At 47.4% G+C, this 11,315-nt stretch overlaps 1 protein-coding gene across 3 annotated transcripts in view; it reads left to right on the top strand.

Annotated features, from left to right (window-relative positions):
- The window catches only part of HIVEP2 (human immunodeficiency virus type I enhancer binding protein 2), a 216,657-nt gene continuing 207,317 nt past the window's right edge, over positions 1,976-11,315 (top strand). For 2 of the 3 annotated variants that reach the window (XM_018053281.1, XM_018053283.1), the window contains exon 1: positions 1,976-2,240. The gene's annotated coding sequence lies outside the window, so the exon portion shown is untranslated. Of the gene's footprint in view, positions 2,241-2,550; positions 2,634-11,315 lie in introns of those variants that run through there. The other variant, XM_018053282.1, reaches the window with a different exon arrangement.

Here is an 11,315-nt window from a genome sequence, read left to right as displayed (position 1 = left end):
GAGACTAATTTCCACCCCTCCCACGGAGTCACCTGCTCAGGGGGAACCCCGGCCAGAAATCCGGGTCGCGCCAGGTCAAATCTTGCGCGTCTCTTGTTTACTCTGCCCGGGGCAGGGCGGCGGCGCGGCCGCGGGGTGGGGAGGGCGGCTGGGGCCCGCGGCGCCCGGGCACTCGGCTCCGCTCGGCCGCCCGGGAGGGGCGGCGCGCGGTCCCCGCCCGGTACGGAGACCACCCGGAGGAGGCACTCGGGGCATCCGCTCGGCCCGACGGCCTCTTGCGGCTCTCCGGCCGCCGCGGCCTCCCGGGAACCTCCCCCTCTAGTGTGTACATGAGTCCACACGGGCAGGCTAGCGGCTCGAGGGAGCCCCGGCGTCCCCCGGGGTGTCGCCGGGCCGGGGAGGAAGCCCAGCGTCCCGGCGCCTACTCGCCTGGGATTCCCCCGCCCCATGGCCCCGCTCTCCCCGAGCTGCGTGTGATTTCACTCGCGTCCCTTCGGAGGAAGGGACTCGCGCAGGCTGGGGGCGGCCGCTCGCCCCAGGTCCCAGCTCGGCCCACCAGGAAGCCGGCAGCTGCTCCCTGCGCCGCTGCCCCAGCCGATTTGAATACCCCGGCGGGGCGGGCCGCGTTCCCCGAACTGGGTGCGCCCAGGGCGCCCTGGTGAGTGACCTCAGGGAAGGCAGTTGGGGCATTTCGGGCGCCAGAAAAGTTCGTGCTTCCGCGGGGGTGGGGGTGGGGGGGGCAAGAAAAGTGCTACTAAAACACTTTGCAAAGCTCCAGAAACGCAGCCAGCAGCTACAGTCTGATTTTGTTTTTCTTGACCGATAACAAATGTGAGTAGCAGAGGCGGGGTGAGGGAAAGGGATCAGAGGATGGAACTGGCCAGAATCGTCCAAGACAATACTCATTATTCTGTAATGCCGTGCGTGTTCAAGACCGGGAACCAGCATCTGGGAAATGGGGAAGATGGGGGTGGGGAGAGGAGGTTTCCATATCCCTATAGGAAATTCTCAGGCTCCGAGAGACGCCCAAGTTTTTTTTCTGCAAGACAAGTAGAGACCAGCCCTCCGGGGGAGATCCCCGATCCGAGCGAGCGACAGCGCGGCCGCGGTCTTCCCGCCCGGAGCGGCCGCGCGGGGGCCCGGCCCTGCCCTAGCGGTCGCCTCCTTGCCCCGTCGCCCCGCGAGCCGCTCAACCCACTCCGCTCGCCGGCTCCAGACTGGTTTTTCTGGTTCAGCCTCCCTCCCTGGGACGCGCTGGGGGATCCGATGACGTCGCTGGCTGAGTCTCTCCCTCTTCCTCCCTCCCCCTCTCCGCCTCTCCCCCCCGCCCGCCCTCGCCGCGCACTCCTCCTAGTAACTTCTGTTCGGGGAGGCGCTGCCAGGAATAACCCGGTGCGTCCACAGACCGGGAGGGGAGGCGGCCGCTGCGGCTCCCGCACGCAGACGGCTGCTGCCCGGGCCTCGCGGCTCCCTCCCGAGCCTCGTGGCCCCTGCCCCGGGCCCATCTCCGTACAGTGTCAGAAAAATAAATAAAAGGAAAGAGGAGCCTGGGCCGGCGGTCGGGATCGCTTCCCTCCCTCCGCACCCGCCCTCCCTCTGTCCTTAAGGAAATGCTACCAGACACCCCCCACCAGACACGCTCAGCCTTGGCGAGGAGCGGCCGCCGCGGCAGCGAGAACAAGGGCACCAGGGGGGTTTCCTCCCCCTCCTCCTCTCCCTCCTCTTCCTCCTCCTCTCCGTCCTCCTCCTCCTCCTTCTTCTCAGCGGTGACTTTCCAGGTGAGCGGCTGTCGCTGCTGCTGCTGCGAGGATCCCCCTCGCCCGCTCGGGCTCGGGCCGCCGCGTCGCGCCCTCCTCCCGCCCCTGTCACCCGGCGGCTGCCGGGAGCTGACAGCCGCCCGAGGGGCTAGCGGCCCGGGGGCGGGCGGCCGGCCGGAGGCGGGCTGGAGGTGAGGGGGTGGAGAGGAGGCGAGCGGGGCGCCGCCGAGCGCTGTCTCTGCCCGCCGGAGGAGGGTCTCCGCAGGAACATCTCCGGTGACTGTGGCACAAGTCTTGGCCAAGTTGTGTCTTGGACGTTGAGGCTCCCGGGAGCCCGGAGCAACTTGGAGGGTCTCCTGGCTCCTTAACCATATTCCTACACGTCTCGACTTTTGGGGGTGCTGGGTGCAGCCTCGGGGTGCGTGGAGGGCGGACCGACCGTTCGGGCGAGCAGAGCGGCGGGAATCTAGGTCCCTCGGCTCGGTAAGTGGCCTCGGCGCGGTGTTTTTTCCTGCCTCCTTTAGCATTGGGAGCTCGTTTCACTTTACACCGTAATCGCCTCCGCCGGACCCCTCTGGCCCCTCCCGGCGCGCGCCCCCGGCTCGGGACCGGCGTCCGGAGGGTGAGGGTCGGAGGGGGCGGGGATGGGGGAGACCTCGGGAGGGGGGGTCGGGCGCGTTGGGAAATGCGGGGAATACCCTGGCCGAGGATCTATGCAGATGAGGGGAGGCTGCTTTGCGTAATGTCCTGGGGGGAGGGGGCGGCGCGGGAGCGCTGGAGGCAGGAATGTGCCTGGTTACTAATGAGGGACGTGCACCGGCGCGCACCGCCGGGCCACCGCTGCGGCTGCCGCGGCCGCCGGCCGCCCGTCGTCAGGTAACGGGGGAGGGGGCCGCGCGGCGCGGGCCGGGGCCGGGGGCGGGCGGCGCGAGGGCCGGGCCGCCGGCCTGCGGCCGAGCGAGCGCAGCGGAGGAGCCGGCTGTTGGCATTTCGGCGACTCCTTTCTCCTCCCCAGCGGGGAAGGAAGGAAGGAAGGAGAGAAGGAAGGAAGCGAGGAAGGAGGGGACTGTCTCGATGGAAGGTTCAGGCGGAGGCGCCCTCGCCTTGCGGGTGCACCGGCCGCAGAGTGGCTCCCGGCGCGGCGGGCTGGCCGGGGGCGCGCGGAGACCGGTGGGGGCGTCTTGCATGCGTGTTCGCCTGTGCGTCTGCCGGGGGACCGGGAAAGGGACATGTGTGTTTGGGCTGTGCACTGTGGGGAGCTGGGTCTGCGCCTTTATGTCTGTTCCCTGAAGTGGGTGGAACGTTGGCCCGTTCCGGGAATGTTCCATGACGTGGTGCAGCCACAGGAAGGGGGTTAACGAGGGGCTCTCTGCCGCGGCGGCTCTGCCGGCTGCTATCAAAGCAGACGTGCGGCCGCTCCTCCTCCTCTCTCACCTCCCTTCACCCCTCCCCCCCCGCCTTTCCTTTCTGTGCGTCTGGTTCTGGTAGGGGCGAGACAGGAAAACACTGCTGGGGGTGGGGGGGCGGCGGCGTGTGTGTGTGTGGGGGGGTAATGTGTGTGTGTATGTGTGTGTGTGTGTGGTGTCTGTCGTATTTGGTGGGGGAGACTCCAGATCTGCCCTGCCACCCCAGCTGTTATCACAGATCCGTGCGCTTTATACGCATGTGCCTCCCGCGTCCTGTCCGTCTTACATAACACATCCAGTGCAGCAGAGGACACGAGAAAATGCGACCCCAGCCCTCCCAGCCCAAATCGGGCGAAAGGGTAGAAGGTCAGGAAGTGTCCCTTGGTGTTGTCCTTCAGGGACGTTGCTCCGGTGGGGGGAAAGGAGCGGGGGAGGAGGGTTTTCTTCAAGTGACTCCTCTCTGACTTGAAAGCATCTAAGTAGAAAGGACTGCAGGAACTAGTCCTCTCTAATGGGAAAGCTTTTACGTGCCACGCCAAGGAGAAGTGGGTATTTTAACCGCAGGAGTGCAGAAGAGAGAGGGTCCTTAATAGAGACACTCGCAGGAAATGGGCAGTCATACGTGCGGGGTAGGGGGCAGTAGGGGTGGCTTCGAGGGGACCGCAGGAATCCCTTGATAGTAGATCGGTTTCACTGGAGGGTTTAGGACACCTGTAATGGTTGAGAATTCGCACAGGAAGCAGAGTGTGCAACTGACATTGCAAAAGCCCTATTCTCTGCACAGTTACTTGGGCCTAAAATGAACATAAAAAGGCTTGTTTCCGGTACTTTCATTATAATGGAAAATTTGAACTGATTTTCCTCCTTCCTTTTTTTGCCGTGTTAAAAATAATTCAGTTGACTTCCAAATTGTTATTGGTACTCTCCCCTACCCCCAAAGGCTCGACCTGGGTAAGGCAGGAGAGAACTGTGTTTTTTCTAGCATACCCACAGCCCTGGTCAAGGGCTATTGATTTTTCTCTTCAGTACAGTTGTTTCTTCTGTAGTGCATAATCAAGCCCAGAAATTACTTGAAATAGTAATAAGATCCATTTTAATTAAGTTTGCTATGATCTGTCCTCCTAGAAAAAAACAGTTTAACTTTATTAGAAACGTTTTCTCTAGTGATATAGTAATGTTTGGTGCTGTTTGTCTTTGAGGAAATCAAGTTATTTAAAATATTTGCACATATGTGTTATATGTACTTACATATATATTATATATATCATATATATTAGAATTGTGAATGTCTTGTGCTTTTTCTCTGTATAACAGTGCCAAAGCAAAAATTTACCCAAGAAGATTGTATAATAAATAGACTGGTTTTGATTTTTAGGATATAGGCCAAATAATTTATCAAGACAGAAATGCCCTCCACTTTAGTAGAAAGGATATCATTTTCATTATTCAGACAAAATTCCTGTGGAACACTAAGAAGTCATGGTACCAGATGAAAACTGTGTATTTTAATTTTGAGGTGAAAGGGATTTACCTGTATCTCCTTAATGACAGTGTGCTTCAAGTGTCATAATCCCTTTTGACCACTAGGTTTGAAATGCAGTATATTTCTTATATATAGGAAAATGTTGTATTAAGTGGTGAAGCTGTTAGAAAATTGTCTGAGTTTCTTGCTTTGAACATCGGTCAGGTATAAAACAAAATCTGCTTGTTGGCATCTATATTTCTGTGATGATGATTGTATTTTATGTGGTTGCCTTTATTAGAGACTGCTTTTATTTATATAAGGGCATTTATGATTAAACCGATGTGAAATTAATTTGGGTGCTATTTGGGGCATGATAATATATTAATGATGCTACAAATTAAGATGTAACTGATTTTCAACTCGTTAGATCCTTGTAGTAGTCTTTGGAAAGATACCATTAGAGTAGATAAAACATGTTTATATGTCTCTTAAACATGGAATGTAAAAGTGAATTTACTGTGTATATTATCACGTAATGAGATCATGTTATTTGACTACATTGAAAGATTAGCCAGCAAAATCTTTTGATTGATCAGGCTCCTTTTACATAAGATGTGTTGATAAACGTTCTTGTTACTATGAAAACAAAACAAGCAACATGTTTGCAGGTGTTCCTTGTGGAATAATGGTACATGTGTCTGCTTGAGGTTTTGGCGCTTTGTCACTATTCAGAAAATCAGGCTGAATCTTTTATGCTGATTCAATCAAAATAAAGAATCTTTAAGAATTTGTCAATTTTTTTTTAAGCAGGGTTTATTTCAGTAGTAGCAGTTACAAATAACATGTTCTCTTTCTGTGTTGGTTTTAGATTTTGAGTTATTAGTACTTAGCTGAAATTAATCAGAAAGCTTCAACATAGGAAAAGTAGTTTTAAAGACCTATAGAAAATGTTATTTGGTGAGGAAAGTGTAATCCATTAAGATGAGGAATATTGATACCTGATGTGGTAAATATTATAATAAGGGGAAAGTGGCTAAGATCAACTGGATGGATGGTTGTGCATCAAACTTATCACCTATGTCTGTTAAACATGATTATCACATTTTGGTTCATAGCCAGCCTCAGCAGTACTCTCTGTAGGTCTATGCACTGGTCCTGTAGGTGCAGAAATGGTTCACAATTTAAATTTCCACCTGAAGCTTCCAGTGATATGCTTCTGGTTAATGTATTTATATATTAATTCATTGTGAATGCATATTTTGGCTAAAACTTGGTATGTAAGTATTGTGCCTTTTAAACTGATATTAGAAAAAGGAGCAGAGGTAGTTTGCTAAGTCAACTCAGTGGACTTCAGATTTATAAGGAACAGACCATGTGTATGGCTTTGCTGTAATCACAGAGGCAGAGTCTTCATTAATCTTGAGTAAAACTTCAGTGAATCTTAAGTCAATGAGTCAGTCTTCTCAATGTTTGAAGCTGTGGATGAACACAGAGGATGGAGGGAAAATGGGAAAACTTTATGAAAATAATATTGTGCTTATTTGAAGGAAATTGTGCAAGTCATGTAATTTTCTACCCGTTCCTGGTATTTGATCACAATCAAAAGCATTGCTTTCTATATGCTGTTTATGATAAAGTTAATAAAAAGGGAGGTTATAGATCAGTATTTGTTGCTATGAGATGGCTGTAAGTAATTTGGAAAAATATTTCAGCATTTCATCTATTGCTGTGAAGCAACACCAAGTCTTTATGTACAAAGGGAGGACACAGCTTACTTGATCTGCGAAATCTTTGGTTTCTGAGGTGTATCATGGCTACTAGCATTAATATAAACCTAGGACTGCATACTGTTTTAACCGCTGCATTTAGAATAGAATCAGAACTGCTTGATAATTTGTGTCATTATTGTTCTGGGTCAAATAATGAGCCACTAATCTTAACATATACTTTCATTGCCCATCACTTGACATGTGACACGTATTAACTGTGACATGTGATCTTACAAGTGTCCATAACTTTAGATTTCCTAACCGCTACAAATTTGGAATCTAACCATTTGATGTATTTGAGGAAAGTGCTTGCTTTGGAGAGAAGCAATGAATGAAGGGTTAGGCTCCAAATTTATAGCTTTGGAAAGAAGCAATGAAAGTGATGTTTGTGTGCCTGAAGATAGTTCTGTGCAGAAAGCAGGTGGGGTTTGACCTGCTCTTTTGGTCACAGGATGGTTGGATGTAAAGTCAGGAAGTATTCAGGGCCCTCCGGTGTTCTGCGTTGTCACTCACTTAAAATCTTAGCCCTTTCTTTAGAGTATCATGACAGGTGCCCTGGTTGTCTTGATCAGTTGCAGCTTATTCATCCATTCATTCAACAAGTATTTACTAGGAGTCAGACCTTGTGCTAGATACCAAAGGTATAATGATGAACCAGATCACAAAAGGAACTTGTAATCTGTTGGGGCTGACAGGTCCTAATCATTAGGTCTGTTATAAATGCTATGGAAGAAACATAAAGGCATGTGTAACAAGAGGTCTGTCATCCCTGTCTGGGAGTGAGGAGGCGATCTCTCTGAGGAGGTGATATTTGAGCTGAGACTGCAGAACAAATAAGAGGAGAAAAAGATAGATAGGGAGAGGGGAATATCCTTCAGTGAAGGAACAATGCAAATGAGCTGAGGTTGGGGGATATACAGTTGTTTTGAAGAGCTAGAAGCAGGCCAGTGGGGCTGGAGGGCAGGTAACAGGAGAGGTAATGCAAGATGAGTTCAGAATATGTGGGCAGGTTGACTACATGAGTGATTGTCTTTCTTGGCATAAATGGAGACTGTCCTTGGCAAATCCAGGCATATGATGACCCTGCCATTGGCCATGTTAGAGACTTTCACTGGAGAGGGAATTTGGGAGGCAGGGCCTAGAACCTGGAGCAGGCTTGTGTATAACCTGTGTCTTTTCATAGTACCTCCATATAAATGACTCTCCTGGAAATTTATGATTTTATATGCTGACTTCAGTTTGAGGGGGTTAGTTGTATGCAAACTAACATTTTTCTTTTTTTTAGGAATAAACAGTTTGTTTTATAACATACTTATTTGGGGCTCCAGTTAACTAAATTGGCTGGCTTCATTGATTCAGTTAATAAATAACTGCAAATTCAAAAGTCTTTACAAGGTCACTGTGTGAAGTAACCGATTAATCTTTAGAGCTCTGCATGAGCTGGATCTATATGATTCTAAATAGCTACTAAAACATTCATTTTCCCAGATAATTAGTCTACATGTTTGCAAACTTCAGAAATTTTGGAGAAATTTGGATCTGATTTTTTTTTTTTTTTTTGCTATATGTGTGATGAGTGGTCAGTGTAATACTTACAAGAGAATGTGAAGGCAAAGAGGTTCCTGAAATACAACATTCTTTTATGTATGGACTCTTGGACTCATGTTCCATTTTGTCAGCTGTATCATTTAATTATTTGCTTCCTGTTCTAAAATTTATATAATGTAAAACATTTTATTTAGGTGGTAGAAAGAACCAGTATTTGTAGTTATTCCAAGCAATGGAGTCATACTGGAGATCAGAATGAATAACTGAGAAATAGAAAGACAAAGAGTGTAAGAATTTTACAGTCTAGAGAAGACAGATGGTTTCTAAGTAAACTTTATTAAGCTTACTAGTGAAAGCAGTGTATGAATGGAGGCACTTTTTTTATTTTCCCCCAGCAGGAAAGATCAGAAAATATTTTTGGGAGGATGTGATTTTTAACTGAGGCCTTGGAAAACTGGGTAGGATTTCAGTAAACAAAAGGGGAAGGGAAAGGCCCAGCACAATTTGACCTGGAGTCCTGGGGCAGAGTTAAAGTAATGGGAGAGAAAGAGTAAGGTGAGCCTGGAAAGATACATTGATTCCAGATATGTGGGGCTCTACAGCCCTCCTGAGCTGGATTTCACTTAGGTTTTTAAGCAGAGAAGTGATGCTATGATGTATATGTTTTAGAAAGATGATAAGGGTATATGGGATGGATATCTTGGTAGCTGGAGGCAGTAAAATTGTTGTAATGCTCCAAAGAGAAGTAACAAAGATTGACACTACTGCGTGTATGATTCTTTTATCCTGTTAATGGACATCTTAAAAGCACCTTGTAAAATAGTAATAAGAGTGATTAAAATATTTTGATAAAAATGGCCTAATAGGTATGACAGATTGTCAGTTCGAACTACATTTTAAATACAGTACTGCATTATTATTTTAACCTACTGTAGAACTTTTTGCTCCAGAAAATACTCATAAATACTAATAGTTAAAGTTGGCCAACTTATGAAAATGGTTATACTCAGAATTACAAGGTATTTATGTTTTTAGATGTAAGTATTTAAGAAATGAATAGATGATTCATTTCATGGTTCATTAGAATACTGTTTTTAAATTTTATTTATTTATTTTTTGGCTGTACTGGGTCTTCTTTGCCGCACAGATTTTTCACTAGTTGTGGTGAGTAGTTCTAGTTACGGCGTGTGGGCTTCTCATTGAGATGGCTTCTCTTGTTGCTCTTGGGTGCGAGGGCTCGATGATTGCGGCACATGGGGCTCAGTAGTTGTGGTTCCTGGGCTCTAGAACACAAGCTCAGTAATTGTAGCACATGGCGCATGGGCTTAGGTGCTCTGCAGCATGTGGGATCTTCCTGGACCAGGGATCAAACCCGTGTTTCCTGCATTGGCAGGAGGACTCCTTGCCACTGAGCCACCAGGGAAACCCTACAATACTGCTTTTTCATTGATAACTTTTATACCTAATTCACAGCAATACTGGACAGATAGCCTAGTGCAGTGCTCTTGAAAAGCAGTTTTTTTTTGACAGATTTATTTGGTGGTTTTATTTTCTTTGAAAAAGAAAGCAGGAGCTCTCTGAAACTCATTATTTGCACTATGGCAGATTCACTACATTTCAGAAGCTCACCAGAAAGATGGGACTTTTGAAACTAGGCAATAAGTAAATGTAGACACACCCTCATTTGTATTCGCTTGGGGATCTGTAGGCATGCATATGTGTATGGACATGCAAGTGCACAAACACGCTAATCTCAGAAAATCATGTGTGTACAGTGAGAAGGAAAATTTGATACTTAGAATGCAGTGTAGTAATTCTCATCCTGATAGTTGCAGAGAGTATTTCTTTTAAAATGGAGATTAGGTCTAATTCCATATAAAGAAGATTATAGGAAAGGTAATTTAAATTGTAAGTAGCTTTGTTCACTAAAATGCTAGATTCATTTGAAACAGTGTTTTATTTCTTTTGGAAGCCAGACAACTAGTTTAATAGTGTACATATGAAACACTAATTTGGTTTGTTAATTGGATGCAATTAAACTGAGGTTATTTTATACTGCTTAATTGTCTGAAAATTACATGCATTGCCATGCCTGTGTAATGTGAGGCAAAAACCAGGGGGTTAGTGGGAGCCGGGGCAGAGGACTTAAAGTCTAGTTGTGTCTTTGCAATTAACTTTCTGTAAAAACTTGGAAATGGGTCATTTTAAACTCTGGACTTGATTTGGAAATGGAAAAGATGGGAACAGATGGCTTCTAAAGGCTCTTCCAACTCATAATTTTATCAGTTTATAAATTCTACTTTGTAGTTATAGAGAATGCAGTGTCATTATATTCTGTAATTATGGTATTACAAGGATGAACCAAACACTTAAAAAAATCAGCCCGGTGCCAATTTAGCAAATCCGTTAGAAGGAAGGGAATTTAGGTTTTAAGAACACTTACTCTGTGCAGGCTTCAGTGCAGGCATGCTCCTCATGGTTACACTTAACGAAACCGAGACTCAGAAAGGGTAAGTGGTTTTGCAAGGATGCACTGATAGTTGGTGGTGAAGCTGGATCTGAACTCAGGGCCGTTTGGCTCCAACAACCTTTGGTCTTTTCACCATTCCACACCACGTAAGCTAGTGTTTGCACATCAAAATTATTTCACAGATTTAAAGAAATCATCAGCCATTTTGTCTCTCATCACATTGTTCTCCCCAGTAGTTTATACACATCTGCCAGTGGGATACCCAGGTAGCCTAGGGGTTAAGAACCTGGTTTGAGGGCAGCTATCCTTGTGGCTCAGCTGGTTAAGAATCCACTTGCAATGTGGGAGACCTGGGTTCAATTCCTGGGCTGGGACCATTCCCTGGAGAAGGGAAAAGCTCTGCTGTGCAGTATTCTGGAGAATTCCATGGACTTTGTAGTCCATGGGGTCTCAAAAAGTCGGACAGATGCGATCTAGCGACTTTCACTTCATTTCAGACCTGGGTGAATTCCAGTTTCACGACCAGCTCGGGGAATTTAGGAAGGCCAGCTAATCTCTTTGCAATTACAACATGAGAATGGTAATCTCTGTTTAAGGGTCATTGTGAAATTTTTATGAGAATGTGGACATTGGTATCAATGAAAGTGAAAGTATTAGTCACTCAGTTGTGTCCAACTCTTTGCGACCCCATGGACTATAGCCCACCAGGCTCCTCTGTCTGTGGAATTCTCCAGACAAGAATATTGGCACTGATTGCCATTCCCTTCTCCACAATACACAGTAAACACTTGATACCTCGTAGCTATGATTGGGGCTTCCCAGGTGGCTCAGTGGTAAAGAATCATCCTGCTAATACAGGAGACACAGAGAGACAGAGGTTTGATCCCTGATTTGGGAAGA

Source organism: Capra hircus, chromosome 9, assembly GCF_001704415.2.
Source record: "Capra hircus breed San Clemente chromosome 9, ASM170441v1, whole genome shotgun sequence".
Taxonomy (NCBI): Eukaryota; Metazoa; Chordata; class Mammalia; order Artiodactyla; family Bovidae; genus Capra; species Capra hircus.
The sequence above is the reverse complement of the archived record's forward strand: the minus strand, read 5'-3'. Positions and strand labels throughout refer to the sequence as shown.